Here is a 23824-nt window from a genome sequence, read left to right as displayed (position 1 = left end):
GCCCCGGAGGTCATTCCAGAGTAGGTGGATGTCCCTTCGGTGGGTAGCACAGGGGAAACCCTGAAGGAGTGTACCAGCATTTTTAAGAGGGAAGTGCAGGCATCTAATTTGGGCCAAAAAGGGGCACTGTGGCTCTTTATTTCTGAAGGGGCATCACTCAAGTCACTGGGAATGAGGATGTGCTTACTGGCGTAGTCGAATGTAGGCCAGCGTTGCGTCTTTCCACATTCCATCAGATCGAAACTCCCAGAAAGAAAAAAGTGAAGGCTAAACATGTGGCTCTTGCTCAGCTAGAACACCTCCCCCTGATTGGCAGTCTTTTTCCCAATGCCTTTTCGGTGCCTTCATGGCCTTGAGCCAGTCCTCACCTTCCTTTGTCCCTTTGTAGTCCTTTTCCTCCCTCCACTGCATTCAAAAGGTCAGCTGCAGATTCCTCCTCAGATGTGGAGGAATTCTCTGACTCATCTGGGCTATTCCTCCCAAATAGCTTCATCTCTAGGGTATGCCTCCCCAGAAGAGGAGTCCAAAAGTACACATTCCCCTGGGGAGGATATTTCCTTTGGAGAAACTATCCAAAAAAATTAAAGAATTTTTCGAATTGGACTGCTGCCAAGTTTCACATATTCAAAAGGGGTATTATGACCTCTTGCAGATGGATTCTCCTTCACCATCTGCTATTGCCCCAGTCCTACCTGCGTTCCTGGATGCATTTACTGCTCCTTCCAAGTGTCCAGATTCACAGCCCCCTGCTCCCAAGTACCCAGACAGGGTTCTGTAAGGTACCTGAGGATGTAAAGTTCCTGTTTAAAGCTATGTCTGCAGACCCAGCTACCATTCCCATCTCAGCTGACAAGACCTTCAAGTTATTGCCCTCTTCCTCCTTACTGCCTTCTGATAGAGAGCAAGGTTATGGAGAGACTGGGGAAGAAGGTTTACACCTCTTCTGTCCTAGCCTTCAGGGCAGACTCAAGTGCCCAAATACTCTTTGGGTCTCCTTGCTGATGCAGGGAAAGTAGTTTCTGAGCTTCCAGATTCTCCTACCAAGGCAGAACTGGCTGCCATCCCCTGCATAGGTTATGAGGCATTCCATCAAGTGGAGTTAAGATGCTGCAAATGCATCTGCTAGAGCAGCAGCCTCTGGTTCAGTTTTAAGGAGATATTCATGGCTCAGGTTACAACCCCTGCCTGATGACTTTAAGGCCAAACTCATGGATGCCCCCTCTGGATACTAAAACTTTGGTAGCTTGGCTGCAGAATTATTAAAATCCATACAAAAGAAAGGTAAGGGAGCTGCAGGATCTGAAGTATATCTTGGTTTCTCCTATTCCCAGGTTCCAAAGGAACTATCCTACAAAGACAACCTTTTATTAGGAAACCTGTCATGCCCCATTCTTCACAACCCAAAAGGGGACCCAGGAAACAAGCTTCTTCTAAATCTACCTCATCTGTTCCTGTTCAGAAATAGCCCTTTCAGTCTAAAAATGGTAGCCTGTGACTACCTGCCTCCAGGGCCATCCACTCCCCTGTCTTTTCGTCTTTCTCTCTCGCTTACGACTTGGAATTAGATCACCCAGGACTCTTGTGTCCTCTCCATCATCCAGAGAGGATATTTCATAGTTTGGGAAACTTCTCTCATTCAGAGGCATCCCACAACCACCAAATGTCCCTCTGGTAATTTCAGATCCTCTTTCTCAGGGAACAATTTAAGAGGTTCCTTCTACTCAGCAAGGGAAAGGATGTTCTTCATGTTTCACTGTTGCAGTCATCACATTTGGGTTATCTGCTTGCAGTAGCTCTCAGTCGGCCTGATTATCAAAGTCTTGGGCCCTGCGTTGGTTGCTGTCTCATCTTTCATGACGTCAGGGCTGTGTAAAGCATTTCATTTTCGACTTTCAGAACCAAAGTCTCCAACTAAGCTAAGTACCCCATTGGGGAAACTTTTTCTTGCTCTAAACTGATGTCAGTAAAAGTTAATAATTGTATTTCTTGTGGTAAGCAAATACCTCATAAAGATTTTCATTCGTACTGCATTCCTTGCTTAGGCTCAGACCACGACGTACCTCGCTGTTGGTTTTGTGCCTTATTTAAACAACAAACTATTCGTCGTTTATTTATTTAGGACTAAATCTTTTAGAAAAACTGATCAACTGCTATTTCGCTGCAGGAGCAGAGGGCAAGGCCATTTCCAAACAAGCAAGCTCCAGATGGATAGCACATTGCATCCATTTCTGCTACAAACAGCACGGGAAACCACCCCCAAATGGGGTAAGAACACATTCCACCAGAGCAACCTCCACCTCTGCAGCTTTTCTCAGAGGGGGGGTCCCCACCAGGGACATCCTGGAGGCTGCAACATGGACATCTGTTTATACCTTCAAGCATTGCCACCTACTTATCTTCTCCAAATCCAGGACAGGCTTTGCCACTGCAGTCTTGCAGGGCATCCTAGCCAGCCTCCAGTCTTCTTGACTGCCTCCACCCTTTTCTTCACCTTTGGGAATCTACCCAAATGTGATGACTGCAGCAGTGAAACATGAAGAACATAGTACAGTTGTGTACACTTACCATAAATGTAGATGTTCGAGTGTATTCACTGCTGCAGTTCTGGTTGGCCTCCCTCCATCCCCCTTGTCTCTCTCTCTCTCCTTACAAGGAATTTTTGGTATTTACTTTCTACTGCTGGTGTTCCTCCACCATAACCTAGCTTCCTATTGGGGGCTCCTGACAGGGCAAGAAAAATTGATGTAATGGCGTCGGCTGCCTCATTTTATACCACTGATGACCTGGCGTCAGTCCTGGAGCGACAACAATCGATGCAGAAATACTAAGCCTCTGGTATTCGGGCCAACTGAGGGCTATCCCTGGCAGGACAACCCAAGTGTGTGATGACTGCAACAGTGAATACACTCTAACATCTACATGTATGGTAAGTGTACACAACTGTACTTTTATGCTTTGCCCTTTGGTCTGTTTACGGCATCAGGGGTCTTCACAAAACACTTGGTTCCTGTCCTAGCATTTTGCAGGCTGCAGGGAATTCAGATTTTCCCTTAGACAATCTTATCCAAGCCCAATCACCAGACCTACTTCAGGAGTTTCTTTTTTTCGCCATTTCCCTTCTAGAGAGTTTTGGCTTCACTATAAACTATCAGAAGTCCTCTCTGACCCCTTCACAAGACCACATTTTTCTGGGTTGCAGCATCCAAACAAACAAGATGCGAGCTTCCCTACCCATGAAAAAGGTGCTGTTCCTTGCCTCTTACTTCCAGAGCATTTTACCCCTCCCCTCTGTGACTGCCAGGGACTTCCAGTGCCTCCTGGAGTTCATGACATCTACTTTTCCCATGCTCCCCTGGGCCAAACTGCACATGAGAAAAATTCAGTGGTTTCTAAAGACTCTCTTGTTGCAACACTCCCACGCCGCCCCCCCCCCCCCCCTGGATTTCATGATTCCACTTCTACCACACAAAAAAGGAGTTGGATTGGTGGATACTTCAGGTAACCAAAAACCCTTGTCTCCCCCTACAGCCCCCTCCCTTCCCCTAAAGTTATTCATGGATGCTTCAGACACAGGCTGGGGTGCAACTCTACAATCCTAGAGGGTGAGGAGATGTATGGTCTCCCACATTGGTAAAAGAAACCGCCCTGATTTTTGCCTTGAAAATCTTCAAACCCAAGGTTATTCCAGGGATGCTGAGGTGGTTCACAGACAACACCACTGTTATGTGGTATGTCAACGAGCAGGGGGGGAAAAAAATCTTACCTCCTATTCAGATTGGCATAGGAGTTGGCCTTTCAAAGCCAAGTCTCCCTTCAGGCAGTTTACTTTCCCTCGGCTCATAATGTAGTAGCAGACTCTTTAAACAGGCCCATGACCCAGTCCCACGAATGGGTGTTACACAGGGATGTTTCTGGTCCTGATCCATCATTGGGGTACACCTCAGATCTGTTTGCCTGCCCCATGAACAGACAACTTCCAAAGTTTTGCACCAGTGTTCTACACCCCCCCCCCCGGCATGGAAGGTGGACACTGTATCATTTTCTTGGAAGGGGCTGTTTCTGTATGCATCCCCCTAACTCTCCTACAAAAGGTCCTACTGAAGATTCAGCAGGATCAACCAAAAAGGTTGCTGGTGACTCCCTTTTAGACAAGGCAGCACTGGATGTTCTTTGTGTTTCACTGTTTCAGTCATTGCATTTGGGTTATCTGCTTGCAGTAGCCCTCAGTCGGCCTGATTAACAAAGTCATGGGTCCTGCGTCGGTTGCTGTCTCCTCTTCCATGATGTCAGGTTGATGTCTAATCCCCCCTTCACATTTTTCCACAGGGACAGGGTTTCCTTGCTTATTAACCCTTCCTTTATGCCCAAGGAGTTATCCCTTGACCAGTCTGTCAATCTTTCCACCTTTTTTCCTTCCCTTCAGTCTAAAAGTGACAGAATCCTGCATTCTTTGGATGTGCACAGGCAACTCTCTATACTGTCTGGATAAAACCAAACCTATCCGAAAATCTGAATGCTTGACGTTCTTTGTGTTTCACTTTTGCAGTCATTACATTTGGGTAATCTGCTGGCAGGTTGCCCTCAGTCGGCCTGATTAACAAAGTCTTGGGTCCTGTGTCGGTTGCTGTCCCTTCTTCCATGAAGTCAGGTCGTCAGGGGTATAAAACATGCAGCTGACGCCATTACATCAGTCTTTCTTACCGAGCGGTGCCCAAACCAGAAGCAGTTTGCAAGTGCCAGTCAGCCGACTCCTGAAATTTTCATTTTCGAGCTTCAGAACCGAAGTCTTCAATTAAAAAGCTAAGTACCTCGTTGGGGAAACTTTTTCTTTCTCCTTACCAATGTCAGTAAAGGTTAATTGCATTACTTGTGGGAAGCAAATACCTCATAAGGATTTTCATTTGTACTGTATTCCTTGCCTAGGCCCTGACCACAACGTTACCTTTCTGTTGGTTTTGTGCTAAATTTAATCAATGGGATATTAAATGTCGGTATATTTTTGCTTCTAAATATTTTGGATCATGCTTTAATTTTCCAGAAATGTCGTCGGTTAGCAATCCGACTACTGGAATACCTAAAAAACTCAAAGAAAAAGACAGAGACAGGCCATTGAGGTCAAAAACTGACGACGACGCTTCATCTAAGCCAGTCGCCAGTTTGCCGGTACTCAGTGAGGTGCTTTCGCAGCCCCTGATACCTGCTACTTTTGATTCGCAGGCCTCTACTAAGACCCATTCGGAGTCCGGTATGCCGCGAGATGCTTCAATTATAGAACCCACGGATGTCTCTACCTTAGATGGGTCCAGAGCCGCTGTGCAGGCACCGGCTTCTGAGGGTGTTTTCAGGCTTACAGATTTGTATATTAGACCGACGCCATCTTCAAAACTAAGGCCAAAATCTAAATTGTCTTTCGGCTTTTCCCGGTTAGGGGTCGCCACAGCGGAACTCCGGTCCGCTAATGATTGGCAGTTGATTTTTACGTACCGGCTTGCCAAGCCTGACGCACAACCTTCAACGAAGGTACGCCCATTCATACATGTCTCTACGCAGAAGACGCTCTCGCTGAGAATTGAACCGGACAGCGTCTTACTGTGAGGCGACAACGCTACCGCAGCACCACCACCGTGGGTTCTTGATAAAGCTGTACTATATTTCAATATTACCTTCTTAAACATCCTTAACCATCATGCCCCCGTCAGAACAACAAGAATTAAAACTAAATATGCTCCCTGGTTAACCCCAGACTCAAAATCCCTCCTCAAAAAAAGAAACAAGGCCTGGACCAACTACCTCAACAGTAAATCCCAATTGAACAAACAAATATATTTTGAACTATGTAACGAAGCCAAAAAAAATCACCAAAACAGACAAAACATCTTGCTACCAAAAGTTGCAGGATAAGCACAGGAACAACCCACAAAAATTCTGGGCAGCAATTAACTCTATTCTACAACCAGGTAAAACAACTACCCAACCCCAAAATAGATGATAACCAAAAAGACATCCCCACACAATTTAATAAATACTTTACAGAAACCATCCAGACCTTTGCAAACAACCAACCCTATGACAACATCCCTACCCCTGCAAATCCACCCCACACCCCCAACTAACAATTGCCTCAAGTTCAGCTTCAATCCACAGAACCAACCAAATCCATTGAAGAACTACTCCGCAAGCTCAAACCAACGTCTCTAGCTGCAGATAAATTACCCACTGAATACCTCCACCTGACTGCTGAAGCCATATCATATCCTGTCGCCATCCTAATTAACAGGTCCATCTCTGAGTGTATAGTACCCAAGCTATGGAAAATATCACATACCATCCCTCTACATAAAGGGGGAACCTCCCTGGAACTCTAACTACTGCCCTATAGCCATACTACCCCCTTTATCTAAAATTTTAGAGAGGGTAATACACAAGCAACTAATGAAATATCTTCTAGAAAATAATCTAAAAGCAACACAACAACATGGCTTTAGACCCTTACATAGCACCTCCACCGCACAGAATTCACCAACATTGTCAATACTCACAGAAACAATGGACTCTTTGTATCTGCCACCTTCCTTGACTTGTCCAAAGCATTCAATATGGTTAACCACAATAAACTTTTCACTAGCAACTCTAAACCTTACCACCCCTGCCATCTCCTGGCTCATAAACTACCTAGAGGGAAGGAAACAAGCTGTAATGTGGCAAAACCAACTCTCCCCCGCCCTACCAGTCTCCCTAGGAGTACCCCAATGCTCCATCCTGGGGCCACTTCTTTTTACCCTCTTCACCAATCAGCTCCCAAACAGTATTCCTAAAGCCTCAATAGTACAATATACAGATGATACCACCATAATATGTGCAGCCAAATCAATGGACATCCTTCACTCCCTAACTCAAGAATGCTTTTCCCTAGCAGAAACTTGGATTACAAACCAAAGGCTCATTCTGAATCCAAGTAAAACAAAGCTAGTACTGTTTAGCTCCCACAGAGCCACACCTCCCACTGATTATTTCTTCCTCTCCTCCTTTAACAAGACTGCAATTACCCCCACAAATCATACCAAACTATTGGGGGTTGAAATAGATAATCACCTTAGATTTGACCTACATATTTCTATAACCATAAAAAAGTACATAAAAAACTTGGCCTACGGTACCGCAATAAAAAAAATTCCTCACTGAGCTCTCCAAAACTACAATAGCGAGGACTCGCCTGCTATCCACCCAACTTTATGCCTCCCCCGTGCTTACAAATCTCCGCAAATCTGACATAAACTTGATAGTTGTTATAATAAGATAGCCAAATTTGCTACAACCTCTCCCATCAGAACACATCACTGTGAATTCCTAAAAAAACTCAGCTGGCTAAAACTACCACTACTACTACAACTCAATCAACTATCACTAGCCCACAGAATAACACATAACTCTGAAAACACCCCAGCCCTACAAAATCTTTTGCAACCGTATACAACCGCCAGGCCCTTGAGGGTCTAGCACACAAAACCACCTCAAAGTAACCAAATATAACAATGAAGCTGGTAAGTCTGTCTACAGCCATTGTATAGCAAAAATGTGGAACTCCCTTCCTGCCCACATAACTGACAACAAATCCCCATCACAGTTCAATAAACTTGTTAAAACTCACTTTTTGAATGCGCAGGCCCCTATGCCTAAAAAAAAATGATCAAAATGGCTGAAGATTTAATTACTCTGATCAGGGGTAGCCAACCCCCCCACCCCCCGTAAGAGCCTAGGCAAGACATTGATTATGAATCTTCTGAACAGGATTCTATTTCTTCTGACTCTTCTAATGAACAGGATTTGTCTATACCTACTTATGAGGACTGATGCAGAAGATTCCATTCCTTTTGCTTCTCCCCCCTGAGGATTTTTCTTTTGTGGAAACTTTACATACCTTACGGGAACATTTCCACTGGGGAAAATCAGGATTTCTCTGAATCTAAAGAGAGACTTAGGGATTTTCTTCTTCTTCCTCAACATAGGCCTTTGGCTATACTCCTGTGCTAGACATTGATGATTTTTCAGAATCTGTTATGGCTCCTGATTCTCTACCTCCGGCTCCTTGTAAGCCAGACAGATACTACAGGGTTCCTGACTCCCACAAATTATTTTTCAAAAATCCTATTGCAGATCCTGAAACCATTTCTCAGGGTCCAAAGGGCATTAAGGCCTCTACTGCTAAAAATCCTACCCCTTCTGATGGAGATTCCAGGGAGCTGGATAGATGGGGTAAGAAGGTTTACATTTTTGCAACCTTGGCAATCAGGGCTTTAAACTGTCAATTTCATAAGCTTAAATACAAGCAGAATATCATAGTACTGCTTAAACTGAAAATGTTAATTTCTGACTATGTGGAAAATATTTACAGGATTTATTGCATTCAGCTGAACAAGTTGGAAAACATACTTTGCAATGTGGTTTTGATTCTTTGGAGGCCTCTTGCAGGGCTGCTGTAACTGGCTCTGTGCTAAGAAGGCATGCTTGGCTCAAAGAGCAAACTCTGCCTGATCATGTTAAAGCAAAATTGTTGGATGTTCTTTTACAACAGGACCATTTCTTTGGTAATACAGCTGAAGAAGTTTTAAAAAAGATGGAAGATAAAGCTAAATCTATGCAAACTGTGAAAGATTTCTTACAAGTGCAACCTCCAAGATTTAGTAGACACTGGCCTACTAAGAACTGGTCCTTTCCAGTTCCTTCGAGAGCCACTCAAGTCAAACCCAGACATTCCAAAGGCTCCAGGTTTCAGTCACAAGGGACTTTTACAACAAAACAATGGGGTGCCTCCTCTTCCAAATCTGGAAACAACAAGGCACCTCCCTATATGGTAAGCAGTCTCAGTGATTTCCCTCTACACTTAGCAAGCACTTACCTTTCAGCCACCCTTTTGGGGGGGGGGGGAACTGGCACTTCATGTAAGAAACTGGCAACTTATAACCCAGGACAAATGGGTTTTAAATTTAGTATCCCAGGGATACAGATTTCATTTCCACACGTTGCCAATCCCAAACGGAAGGCTAGACCTGCCCCCAAATCGGTTGGCAGAGGCCCAGAAACAAGTACTGTCTCTCATGAACATGGGAGCTGTTCAACCAGTCCCAGAAGAGGAAAAGGGACAAGATTTCTATTCAAGACTTTTCCTGGTACCCAGAAAAGACAAATCATAGTGTCCAATTCTGGACTTATCTACTCTAAACACATTTCTGGACATTCCAAAATTCAAGATGCTGACTCAACAGTTGCTTCCTATGCTAGGCAAAGATGCCTGGTTTGGTACTCTAGACTTAAGAGGCTTACCTGCCCAATCAGGGAATCTTGCAGAAGATACCTCCGCTTCAAAGCAGGCTATTTGCATTACCAGTTCTCTACGCTGCCCTTTGGCTTATCTACTGCTCCCAGGTCTTCACATAGTGCCTGGCTCTAGTAATTGCATTTTGCAGGCAAAGAAATATTCAGATATATCCATACCTGGACGATTGTCTAATTCAGGCAGAAAACAGGGACATTCTTCAAAAACATATGGCGTTTGTAAAAAAAAAAGGTTCTAACTTGTCTAGGGTACACCATAAACGAAAAGAAATCAGAACTGGTACCCTCTCAAAAAATTACATTCCTGGGTGCAAGCTTGAATACAACTGCCCAGATGGTTTACCTTATTCCAGAAAAGCAAATTCATTTGATGACTTACTTCAAACAGGTGGCCACAAAAACCCTGCTATCTGCAAGACAAATTCTGCAAGCCTTGGGGTTCATGGCCTCCTGCATTCTTCTAATTCCATATGCAAGACTGCATATGAGGAAACTTCAGTGGTACTTAGTTTATGGAGTCAACATTGTCACGGCCTGGAAACAATGATTCCTATCATACTTTGCCTGCAACTAGAGTTCCTATGGTGGGCAGAGACCTGCCACCAAAACAAGGGACTGCCATTCACTCCACCCCCTGCCACCCAAACCCTAACTACAGACGCGTCGGATTATGCTTGGGGGGGCTCATCTGGCAGGGAAGTGCATTCAGGGCAAATGGAGCCCAAATAAAATGCACCCTCATATCAATCAAATGCACCCTCATAGCAATCAAAAAGAAATGCTAGCTGTACAGATTGCACTTGACAGCCTTCAAGGACTACCTTCATCCAGGACAGTTAATGATAGACAACACCACAGTTATGTGGTACATAAACAAGCAAGGGGGGGGTTACCCATTCCTTCCCCCTTTGCAGACTAGCCCGTGACATTGTGGAACACGGCTTTGACCTATCAAATTCAACTACAAGCTCAATTCCTGCCAGGAAAGCTGAATATTCTGGCAGATGAACTAAGCAGAAATCACATGGACCCACATGAATGGAAACTGGAACCACGGATTTTCAACATGTTAGCACGCAAATGGGGGAGTCCAGACATAGATCTTTTTGCCTCACCCCAGAACTATCAGTTGGACAAATTCTGCACAAGAACTCATCACAAAAAAGCCTGGAAAGTGCATGCTCTATCATTCAGCTGGAAAAACCTATCAGTCTGTGCCTTTTACCCTCTGCCTGTGCTCTCCAAAGTTCTACTAAAAGTCAAACAGGACAAACCAAAAATGATTTTGATTGCTCCAGACTGGTCTCGCTAATACTGGTACCCACTCAGGAGCAATGTGCCGCACCTTCCGCCGTGGCACCTGCCTGAGACACTTTACTTACTGTCTCAGTAAAACAACCAAATTCTGCACCCCCAGCTCCAAACTTTGAATCTTGTATTGTGGCTAGTCACCTAAATTCACCCTTGGCATCCCTCAGCAAACCTGTGATGGATGTCATTTTGGAGGATAGAAGGCCTAGTGCTAGAAAATCTTATGCTGACAACTGAAAAGATTATGTGCCTGGAATCAAGTCACAAGGGATAAGCACAGCAGTGCCCAATATTCCTCAGACTTTACAATATTTAACTGAGATGCTTCACAAGGGGCCTGTCCTTTTCTTCCATAAAAATCCATGCCTCAGCCATTTCAGCTCATTACAACACAGAACCTTCCCTCTTCTCTCATCCTTTGCTAAAGCAGTATCTCAGAGGGGCCAAAAACTTAAGACCTCCCAGGAGAGCTCCAACCCCTGCCTTGGACCTCAATTTTGTTTAGGAAAAACTCACTGTCCCTCCTTTTGAGCCAGCTGCTACTGCAGACTTAAAATTTCTCTCATGGAAAACAGCTTTCTTTTTAGCAGTGACTTCAGCTAGAAGGATTTCAGAACTACAGGCTCTTATGGCAGTGGAGCCTTTCATTATTTTTCATGCAGACAGAGTGTCTCTCAGGACCAATCCATCCTTCATGCCTAAGGTGCTATCCAGTGTGGCTGTTAATCAGACTATTCATTTGCCAACTTTCTTTCCCAATCCACAGAACAAGGGGAATGGATTCTGCATTCATTGGATGTACACAGACAACTTAGATTTTACTTACCAACAGGACAAAATCTCAAAGAAAATCTGAACAACTACTGGTGGCATTTGCTGCAGGGGCAGAGGGAAAGGCTATTTAAAAGCAGATTATTTCCAAATGGATAAGCCATTGTATTCATTTCTGCTATATGCACCATGGTAAAACTATCCCCCAGGGGATCAGATCTCATTCCACCAGGGCTGCATCTACTTCTACAGCCTTTCTCAGAGGTTTTCCTACCAGAGACATTCTGGAAGCTGCTACCTGGAGCTCAGTTGATACGTTAACCAAACATTAACATTTACCTCTCTTCTGTAAATCCAGAGCAGGCTTTGCCACTGCTGTCCTGCAGGGCCTTATAGCTGCTCCTAATGCTGTATAAATCCATCCTCCCAAGCATAGCTTTGGGATTCTACCCAAATGTAATGACTGCAACAGTGAATACATTCGAACATCTACATTTATGGTAAGTGTACACAACTGTACTTTATGGTAAGATTTTACACAACTATTCTTTCTGGGGGGAAACACCAAGACTGTGGTAATTCTTTGAACGTTTGCCAGCCCAAAGGAGATAAACATAGTCAGAACCAGGAATAATGCAGTCATCCTTTGTGAAAACAGCAGACTAATCTCTGAGGCCTTGTCAGATTGTCTGTGTATGGAAGTATGAGTTTGCTGTTCCATTTTACCTATACTTGTGGTCATCACCTGGAACATAAAAAAAAAAAAAAGCTGTTTGCAAAAGCTTGGCCCTGGGTCTGTTGTGGGATTTATGCTGGAGCATGACATTTACCATGAAGTGTTCATGTTTTTAATTTGTTGAGAGCTGGTCTTGAACTCGCTGAAATTTGAGACAGATTTGAGTGCAAGAAAAATCTGCCACTAATGATCGAAAATCCATTTGACTGAAAAAGACATTTCATCAATAACATTCTGTACCGCAGAAATACCATCAATTTTCCTCCTTGTCTGGACACTTCTTACTATTGCTGTTTACTGCAGCTTGCCTGCCTTGGATACCTTGCAAAATCATTATCAGTTATTGAGTATCCGTGGTTAGTGTGTGATTCAGTAAGCTGTGGTTTTGGAGTTGTTTTGTTGACGTGCTTAGGTGCCTGCTGCAGTATTTGGGCACTGTCTTTGTGCTGGAGCTGCAACATGAGATCATCTGTTGGCATTTATGGACACCGAGGTCATTTGAAGTTGGGTTCCATCATGTTTCAGTTGGATGTGTGCCTTGACTTTCAGCCTAATGTCTTGAGATTTTTTCACCTGTGCTGAGCTTGAAATGTTGAAATATTTTGTGTTACTAATGTATATAGATGTATTGTTTAGATCGCTGTTTGGATTGATTAAAGTGTTTATTTTATTCCTATATTTCCCAATGGATTCCCAGCTTACAGAACTAAAAAGGGAGGTGTCAAAGGAAAAATAAATTTCAAAAAGATCAATACACGGCAGGTTCAGGTTAAGGCACTTTAATCTTGCAGCAAGGAGACAAAAACGTGCTAATACAGAGTTTGTCCAACTAAAATCAGGAAGTAAGATCATCTTTATACATTTTCTAACAAGACATTGCCTACCAAGCTGACGTAACAGATCACAAGTTCTAACATCATTACTTCATAGCAGCTGTTTGTCCATGATTTTCTGCTTGCACTATCAATTTTATGAAAAACTTCCTAAGAAAAACAACGTGGCCTTGGTGACCACCGGTTAGATACAGCTTCCCACTATGTTATGTTACCATTCAAGGTACTATAGCTAATTCGAGCACAAAGCAAGTACAGATTCTTCAAGCAGTCTTTTGTCTGATGTATCTCTTCTTTTCCGCAGCTGTGCATGTTCTCATAACACGAACAGAGCTGATTGTTCATATTCAGTCACATTATAGAAAACAGTATTGTTCTATTCATTCATTTTCCTGACCTAGCAGATAATCACCTGCTTCTCAGTACATTTCCAAAAGGCATAACATGAATTTTGCTGTGCTAGCAAATACTAGGTCAGAGTGCATCTTGCAATTTCAGAAAGCATACTGCAGTTTGAAAAAGCATCTTATAATTTCATACAGAATTAAGCTGTACATAAAATAGAATGAAATGTGTTAACTTTTTTAGCTTCTAATAAGCACTAAACATACATATTAATACATATTTCTCTGACAGGAGGTGTAGTGGGCTGGTCCTCTCTCATTTCTGCAAGGGACTTTACTAGCACACAACATTGCCTCCATCCTTCTAGCATGGGACATGGTTTCCCGGGTCTCCACTGGAGAAAGTGTACTTCCTGCCCTCCCCACCTCCCCTGGATAAGGGAAGTGTTCAGAAGCTATTTGCCCCTCTTCCACCCTGTGAGGCTGATACTCAAACCACAGTTGCCTGGGTAGCATTAAGGGCTCCATCCCACTGTACCACAGAGGTAATCTAAATGTGTGTAAAACTACCATTATATCCTTACTGCTCTCAATGCAGTCCAGTGCTGTTTGTATTCATTAACACCAGATTATCACCCTTGGCACTGGGAGTTTTGTTTAAAGCATTTTGTTAATGACCAAACATTTGACTTAGTGTATGCGTTTTTAAATGTCTGGTGCAATGACAGCTACTTAAGATGTATTCTGGGGGCATGTTTTGCATTTATCACCTTTCAGCCATGTACCTACATGAATGGTTATCAGGTGACATGCACCATTTTTTTCATTTTATGTTATGATTAATGATATCCCCTTAAAAATCTCACTAATGGCCTTCAAAGTAATTAACTGTTTAATACTGAATTTCATTTAAAATGACGTGAGTTAAGCCCTGGCATTGCTGTCCTGACCAAATGAGAGAGGAGGCCTAAGGCATCTAAGCACCAGACTATACTGTGAGGGTAAGCAGGTTAATGAAATTACAGAAAATAAATTATAATATGCCACCATCTGAAACTCACCTCAATATTGACTAAACTAGCACAGAAACAAATTACTCGGTCTAATTTGGGGGGGGTTGGCATAATAGTAACAGTGTTCACCTCAAAGACAGAAGGTATAGAATTCGATTCTAATCCTTGAAAGGGAACTTGACTAGGCTTAAAATGGCCTGCAAGGACAGCTAGCCTAATTTATATATGAACCTACGAAGAGATCTTATCCAACTTGTCACCTTTTATAAGCAAGTAGTGTCTGAAACATAGACTCTCCTGAATACAATCTGGAGTAAGTTTGGAAGCAAACTAATAAGGAATTTAACCTTTCCCTAATATATTTTGTCAATCACAGATTATTCTCCTTTACTCACCAAATGTCAAGATAAACTCAATCAGTTTCATTCAAACTGGTAATCTAAGCAACACTAAAGACTTAATTATGTAGAAGGGCTGAAACCCAATGGTGGAGGTGGTCTTGCAGAACTCACAACACTGGGTCTTACCAAAACATGGCTATTTCAGTATTTGAGTGATGATTGTTAAAAGAAAACGTATGTATAATGCATGGTTAATGGAAACGATGTTTAATGTTTTTTTTTCTTTAATTGTAAATACCTGTGTCATTGTTTATTGTGTGAAGTATATACCTTCCCAGACTTGGAGACTGCAACAACAAAGGGCAGCTGGAGACAGCTTTCAGACCTTGGGGACACAGAAGGGGGACGTATTCTGACTTATCACTTTCTAATGCTTTTTGCGTAGTAAATAGGCACAGTTCCACTTGATTTAAAATACAAATTTTCTCTCTAACAGCAGCTCCTGTTATAAACCCAACTAAAAACTGCACCAGAGCTGATCCTTCAGTTAGCACTCCCCTATCTCATTGCCTACTGCTGTCAATCCATGGTATGACAAATAGTCTGTTAACATGCAATTCAAATTTCAGCTTGGCCTTATCCTATTCTATTACTTTTCCTTTGATAGGCATTTGCTTTCCAGTACCTTGGTTTATTTGCCAGTCTTATCCAGTAAATTACAGCCCCCTCTTGCCTATTTTCAGTGCTCATACTTGCTGCCATCCTTCTTAACGTAATCGTTCTCCATTGCCATGTTAATTTAGTTCTTAAAATGTTTTCCGCTACTTTGAGTATAATAATCTGAATGGTGCTGGTGGTTCTCCTTAAGGTCCTGCATCCAAAATCCTGCTCTCCTTATTTCTTGAACTTTTATCCTGTTTCATCATCCCTTTCCACTTTGATTTATAACCTTCGGCTTATGAAAGTATCCATTCACATCTGGTAATCCTAAACCAGCTTGTGTGTAGAGAATCAACTTATCGCACTTGACTCTTGCTCTCTTCCCCTTCCAAATAAGTTCCTTCAGTTCTTTATCATCATCCACAGCTTCACTGGTTGATGAAAATATTCCTTATATGAATATAGAAGTAAAGGAACTAAAAACATTTTTCAGTGCTTGTATATTACTATCCAAAACTGTAATCAAGTGCTTTCATTTTCTTTTTTTTTTATTATGTTTTGTTTAGTCTCTTCCCACATATCCTTAGTTGCCATCACATAATCCTTTTTAATCCAAACTCCTGAATACTCCAGTTTATATCCTTGTAAATATGGATATTACTGAACCAATCTGTATGTGGGAAGATTTTTTACTACTATAGACTTTAAGATGATTTGTGGACTTCTTTGAAAAGGTCACTAAGTCGATAATTAGGAGAAAGTAATGCTAAAGCATTTGATTCAGAGTCCCTCTCGGGCATTTCAACAAACTTACGGAACTAAGCATAAACCCAATTACAGCATGCTCGATAGAGGATGGGACCCAAGAGATTAGGATCGGTGAGGCCACCTACATAAAGTAGCCTGCCATCAGTGAAGTTCCTCTGGGTTCTGTGCTGTTACCGCTCCACTTTGGCATCTACTTCTTGAAGGTTAAAGCTAATGTCAGAGGCCTCTGGCTGACCAAATGCTTTGGTACCACTGTCAAGGAATGCATTATAGTACCTTTTGGAAAGTCAGCCACCCCAGTTAATTGTCATCAGTAAACACTTCTAAAAGTTGATTCATTAGTGTGGGATCTTGAAACTTCTGTAGATGGTAACTTAGCATTCGACCAAGGTAGAAAGACACTCGTGTTGCTCAGCTTATAAGTAAGGGCATGGCATCTAGGTCCTGAGTAGTCATTGTACTACTGTACCCAGCTCTCATCAGTCTCGTCATAAAGTATAATGCCCCTTCGGCATGTACCTGAACTGGAAAGTCCACAAAGGTTCCTTATAAAAAGAGTAAGGAAGGAAAAAAACAATGCCCTACACTGAGCACCTCAAAGCCCTGTTTCTTTACTCTATATCATACAGACTTCTGAAAGGTTACATTTGCATGGTGTAATGACATCCCTGGACCCTGTTTTGATGAACCTTTTCCACATCCGCAAAGCAAACAGCATCACTGTTCGACCAGACGACCTAAATTTTCATTACAACATAAGTAGGACATGTTGGAGAGACAGATATGTTTCTCAGAATTCCCCATCCATGTGAAGCAGAGTTCTTCTCTAACCTTATGCAAACGCAACTTAGACCACTGGATGGATAATTGGAAATTCACCCCTGGTTTGTCACCTGTGTGTCTGGCAGAGGCAGTCAGTAAATCATCCCCTATATAAATCAAATTTGTAGGTCACATTTGGCTTGCACAGTAATGGCCCTAGTGGTTGTAGGCTATGATAACCAGTAATGTGAATTAATGGACTCTACAGAATTTGTCAAAATAATGCTAGAATTTAAATAAATTAACCTGGGGAAGGTTTGTGATTAATGAGACAACTAGCAAACCTGAAGTTAGCAATGGTTAACTGTATAGGCAGACAATTGACTTTGTGTTAGATGACTGCATTGTTTGTCTTTTGAAAATGTTTTTGTAGATATTTCAGTTAAGTAAAGAGATTTTTAAATTCATTGCTTATAATCAAAGTAAACTTTGTCATTCAAGTCTACACCACAGTGTAGCTGAACGAAATTGCTTTGCTTCCCTCAGTGCAAGGACATATATAGAAAAAAAATAGTAAAAAGTAATTTGACATCACAAAACAACATATAAATAGAAATAGAACAACATATACATATTGCACAGTGTATATTGTATTGTCCTGAATTTCTCATATAAGGGTACAGATGAAGAACAGACAGAATTGCACGTTCAAATATGGCAGTGACCATCTATGTCGCACTCATATGAACCGAGTAAAATGAGTAGAAAGTGATGAGCCATTGATGTGTACTATTCTTGATCAGACAGTTATATACATGCCTAGGAGATTGAGGGGATGAAGAAGATGACTTTCTTCTGGTTTGCCAGCAGTCTAATGGATAAGGGGAAAGCTGTTGTTCAGCCAGGAAGTCTTGCAGTGCATGCTTCTGTATCATCTACCTGAGGAGTTGTGGGAGAAAATGCCATTTGCAGGATGGGATAAGGTCATTGGTTATCTTTCTGATTCTTCCTTTGCAGTGAGTCTTGTGCAAGTCTTCCAAAGGTGCAAGTGAAGAACCAATGATTTTTTTTCCGCTAACATTGCTATTTGGTTGAGAGCCCTACGGTCAGAGGCATTACAATTTCCATACCATTCTATGATAATGGTTAAGACACTCTCCGTGGATTTCCTGTAGAATGCTTGGAGGATGGACTGCAACAGGTTTCCTTTTCTCAGTTTCTTTAAGAAGTGCAACCATTGCTGTGATTTTTTGACAGTTGTATTGGTGTGCTCTGTCCAGGACAAGTCTTCTGAGATGTATATTCCCAGATGTTTCATGCTGTTGGTCCTCTCCACTGACTCCCCTTTTATCTCTAGAGGTTTATGTTCTTTCGGAGACCTTCTAAAGTCCACAGTCAGTTCTTTGGTTTTGCTGGCATTCAGCGCTAAGTTGTTGCTATCACACCAGCCTATCAGTTGCTGCACCTCACTTCTGTAGGCTGTTTCCTCTCCATTCCTGACCAGACCTATGACTGTGGTGTCATCTGTGAATTTGATGATTTTGTTGGCCTGCTGTCTGGCCATGCAGTCATGTGTCAGCAAGGTGAATAATAGGGGACTCAAGACACATCCCCACAGTACCCCTGTGTTCAGAGTTATGCTTCCAGAGCTGATGTTGCCCACACAAACCTTTTGTGGCCTGTCTGTCAGGAAACCTAGGATCCAGTTGTATAATGGGGTGTTGATGCCCAGCTGTCCTAGTTTCTTTACTAGATTCTGAGGGATGACAGTGTTGAAGGTAGAAATGAACTTGATGAATAGCATTCTGGCATAGCAATTCTTACCATCCAAGTGGGTTAAGGTTTCATGAAGTGCTAGAGAGATGGCATCTGGTGTGCAGTGGTTTGGCCTATATGCAAACTGCAGTGTGTCCAAAGTTGCTGGTATGCTTGAGGCTATATGGTTTTTAATCAGCCTTTCGAAACAGTTCATAACTGTTGAAGTCAGAGCAACTGATCGGTAGTCGTTTAGACTTGACTGTGGTTTTTTGGGTAACAAAATGATGATTGTCGTCTTAGCATCTCGACTAGTCGCAGAGAAGTGTTGAAAATGTCCATGAGTACCGATGCAAGTTCTGACGTATAGTCTTTCAGTACCCTGCCCATAATGTTATCAGGGCTGGCTGCTTTTCTTGGGTTGACAACATCTCAAGGTTCTTAGAACATATTTTGTGTTTAGATGTAGCACTACTTCATCCTTACTGACAGGGAGTTTGCCAGCTTTTTGTTATCCACATCAAACTTGCGGAAGTTATTCAGCTCATTCAAGAATTCAGTGCTGTCCTCACAAGAGGCTGATGCAGGTTTGTAGTCTGTTAGGGTTTGTATGCCCTTCCATAGACATCTGGTACCATTTTGATCATTAGTGACCCTGGATCTTTCTGCCATAGGTTCTCTCTGCTTCTTTTATACCTTTGCTCAGTTTGCCTCTGGCTACCTTTAGGGCTTCCTTGTCCTTTGATCTGAATGCTGCATTTCATGCTTTTATGAGCTTATACACCTCACTGGTTAACCAGGGCTTTTGGTTCCACTACATGGTGATGCACTCAGTGGTAGTTGCGTCATCTACACATTTTGAGATGCAAGCTATAACCGACTTTGTGTATGCTTCCAGGTCAATTTGGTTGTCTGACAAGGCTGCCTCTTTGAACACTGACCAGTCCGTGCACTCAAAGCAGTCCTGCATTGCTGAGACTGCTCCTTGAGACCATAGCCTTGTTTGTTTCCTTGTTGGTTTGCCAGATTTTATCAGTGGCTTTGTATGTAGGAACCAGCATGATGGCAAGATGATCAGAGTTTCCAAAATGTGGATAAGGTGCTGCTTTTATACACATGCTTTAATCCAGTGTATTCACTCCCCTTGTGGCAAAATTCGTATGTTGATGGTAGTGGGGTATTACTGCTTTTAGGCTGGTCTGGTAATAGTCATCTGCAGTTACCTGTGCAAACTCTAGGTTCCTGTTTTGGAGATCACTTATGGACTGATGGAGTAGGCAGTGCCTCAGTGGTGTTTACACTGGGTGGAATGTAGACTGCCATAATGCATACTCCATTAAACTCTCTAGGCATGTAGTATGGCCTGGATTTTAAAGACCGGAATTCGATATTCTTAGAGCAGAATGAGGTAATCACTTCACAGTTGCTACGCCAACTGTTGTTCACATGTATTATAGTTTTATGAGTAAGTAATTTCATTTGTTTGCATCTTGTGCACTATGCATAGTGCATGTCAAAAAACAGTACCCATTAGGAGGCATAAATGCATTTATGATTTGTAATAAATACACTGATATGATCTGCAGAATGGGTTTGCAAGGCTTTATTCCTTAGGATATTTGAAGGGTGAGTTTGGTAACTTGGATTATGAAAGTTTTAGCTAATCCAGTTAAGAAAAATTGAATGTTAATTTAAGAAACCTTTAACAGTGGATAGTAGCTTTACAAGCAACATGTATGGAAGATGAACATTGTCTGAGAGGGTACTGGACATGAAGAGCAGCTTCCTTGTTTCAGTATGGCAGGAAAAGAGAGGCTGTTGCTTATTTTGAGACACTTTGTGATCTGTTAATAATTCATTATGTGGAGTTGAAGGGTGGTTTGGGTGGGACCAGGGTTACATTACATTGTTTTACATCCCTCCTAGAAGTATGCAAAGGGAGTTCCAGGAGATGAATGTGATAGTATTCAGGAGGGCTTGGAGTATTGTGACTAATGTGGTAGAGTTAAGAAAAGGAATGTCATTTGTTCTCTAGATGGGAGCTGTTTATGAGATTATATGAGACTTCATGTAGTTTACCTCAGTCTGACATTAATGTCTTGAGCAGATCTATTTTGCAGTGGTGCATGTTTTTCTAGCTGTGGAAGTTTGTGCAACCAATGCTGCTGTTGTATCATGCTTTATTAGAGTGTAACATGCAAATTATTGTCCTGGCAAGTGTGATGAAACATGCTTTATGTGATATGAAGCATTTTTTCATTGGTGTAAGGATGTTTTCAGAAGTTAGTGCTGGGATGGGATCAGTTAAAGATGAAGTTAAAGTAACATGCATCCATATTGATGATAGACTTCCCTCTATGGATAAATTGGAGAAAGGACTAGAGCAATTGCAAATGAGAAATGTTGAGAAAGTAAATGATGAAGGAAAGGTAGGAATTTAAGGCTTATTTGTTTTTTTTTTATCAAATAGGGTTGGGAGGGTGGCCTAATGGTTAATGTGTTTGCCTTACAAACACAAGGTGCAAGGTTTGAGTCTCACAAGGGATAATTGGCTAGGCTTAAAATGGCTCACAAGGGCAGTTAGCTTAGTACTAATTTATGAACATGCAGAAGACAAACAAGACATATACATGTGCTACAATTGATGTTACAGAATGCATACCATAAGCAAGTAATATATATTGCACACTTTACTAATTAACATTCAAATTAGGTAGATCTACAATTTTGTGTTACTAAGAGGATATGCTTATGTTATGATTTAATCCAAGAACTTTTATCATATAGCAGTTCTCTTGTACATTATTTTGCTATTGCGAGCAGTACTAGAGATATAACAACCTATAGAATGATAATTTGCTCTACTATACCCTATATACATATATACAAATGTCACCTTAATTATTGTTAATTTCGTCTAAGTGATGTGTTTACTAACCTTATATAATTAGCATTTAACTTACTGTTTATGATAGAATATCAGTTAATGCTTTGCAGTACCTCTGATAGTAGGTTTGGTTCTTCTGACTTTTTGTATACAGCTTCTTGGCCAATATATGTTTGTTCGCCATGCTTATATTTTGACCAGGTTAGTCTTGATCTGTCTCTCTAGTTTTTTGCTATGTAAGCTTTTAATAGGGTGCATAGTTTTGTTATAATGTTTAGAGAAATTATTATTATTACATTTGAATACATGTCTCCCATGACAATGTGAATTTTGAATAGCCTGATTTCTCTAAAAGGAATCTTGGTAAGCACCATAGTTTATAAACTGTTTTGCAGCTCCAAAAGATGCGGAGAATATCTGCCACTTCATTAGGACAAAAGGGGCAATATGGTGACTTGGATGGGTTGAATTTGTTAAGGTGAACAGGTGTATGGTAGGCATTATTGAAGATCATGATCTGTGCGTATATTAACTTTTTATATGGTGTCAGTTTCATAGTATTTCTAATAGCTAATTCCTTTTGATTGTCTGTTAGTGTTGTCTTTAGTTTCCCAAAACTTTGAAAAAAAGAATTGTATTTTGAAAGGCTTATTTGTTAAGAAATGTGTGTGTGCGAGTTATTGGAAGAACACATATCTATATTCTCCCAAATAACACTGGTGTTAAATATGCATCAAAAGATGGTGCAGTGCTTATTGCAAGCCTTGAGAGTGAAGGATGTTTGTAGTATTTTAGGATTCTTGCGAAAACACCAGAGCATTTTCAGCAATATTTAAACACAGTTCCAGAGGTACAGAATGAAATAGGATGAGTGGGAACATATGAGATGAGTGAAGCTCAAGCTCAGAGTTCCAAGACTTAGGATGAATTTAAAGTGATGATTGTAACTTTGACTTTGTTGACTATGAAAAGTCCAACTGGATAAAACCTATTTTCAGCGGAGGCCTGGGGAGGAAAGCTTCACATTTAAGCTACCATGATGTACATTTATAATTGCAGAGTAAGACCTCTATAAATGAGCTTATTTACATGCTTTTTAAATATTTTTAAATAGTTCTTACATGAACATAGTTTAACACAGAAGAGAAATGAACATAAATTGACCAATTATTGAATAGAGAAGTAACATACATTAACAATCAACATTTATAGCAAGATGGCTGGAGGGAAAAGATCAACCTGAGGTGTTTTTGAGTTTAGTAATTTAGACAAGTAGAATGTAGCTTAAATAAACCAAGTAGAAACTTCGCAGCGTTGGCAGGTGTGAAGTTCACTCCTTGAAATATGTTATGCACCTAGTTCATCAATAAAAATCTAACTTTAAAATACGTACTACAGTTTGCTCCAAATAACCTGATTATATGTAAATAATGAACGTCTTTAATGCTTTTCATTATACTCAACCAGTATCGCTTGTTTGTGTGTTTCACTAAAGGATATTCTATTTTTAACTCAACTGTGGACTGCCTACTATTTTATTATTTTGTATTTTTAAGGTCAGATAGGTTATTAGATGCCACGAAGTGATGGTAATCCAGTAGAATCTTACTGTGGTCAACTAGAAAAGGTATTTTCTGGATTGCTGCTGGTTTATGATGCAATATTAGAACCAAGAAAAATAGAGCAATTCCACCAAGGCACGACTTCACTTGTATTTTTCACACGAACAAGGCTTGTTCGTGTGAAAAATACAAGTGAAATCGTGCCTTGGTGGAATTGCTCTATTTTTCTTGGTTTTGGTTGTTTTTACTGAGCAATTTACTTTCCTGTTCGTTTTGGTTGTTGGATGCAATATTAGAAGTCGGACATAGTTCTGTGTCATAGCTGCAGTAGAAGAGGAAGTTAGACATTCATGTACAACAGTGTCAATGTTTTTGTTACAAGTTCTTTATAGATGCTGTGACAAAGGGTGGCTAGCGTGACACCACCATTAGTGGATCATGACCAATATTAGGCTTCTTAGTGGAAGGAAATGTTTGATGTTTTGAAAAAAAAAACTGTTGATGACAGAGCAGAAAGCAGACTTTTTAACAGAGTGGAATGGTACTGTTTGATGAAGTATTTTTGAAATTTGACTTTTTCACTAGATTTGGAGGAGTTCGTCTGAAAGTTCAGAATAAAAGCTAGAGGTAAAGTGCATGTGAGATGTGTCAAAGGATATTGAAATATTTGAGTACTCTGCAAGATTAACCATTGTCGCCTGTACTCTCTACATTGTATTTAGAACTGCTGGCTGTGTGGCTGAAATGC

The 23824-nt window shown here is 41.3% G+C and overlaps 1 protein-coding gene across 1 annotated transcript in view; it reads left to right on the top strand.

The window, feature by feature from the left end:
* Positions 1-23824, top strand: part of BTAF1 (B-TFIID TATA-box binding protein associated factor 1) — a 3603226-nt gene that overhangs the window by 2430958 nt on the left and 1148444 nt on the right. The gene's annotated exons all lie outside the window — the stretch shown is intronic.

The sequence above is a fragment of the Protopterus annectens genome, chromosome 14.part0 (assembly GCF_019279795.1).
Source record: "Protopterus annectens isolate FY-2018-M chromosome 14.part0, PAN1.0, whole genome shotgun sequence".
In the NCBI taxonomy this organism is placed as follows: Eukaryota; Metazoa; Chordata; order Ceratodontiformes; family Protopteridae; genus Protopterus; species Protopterus annectens.
Note: the sequence above shows the minus strand (reverse complement) of the source record. Positions and strands in the feature narration are given on the sequence as shown.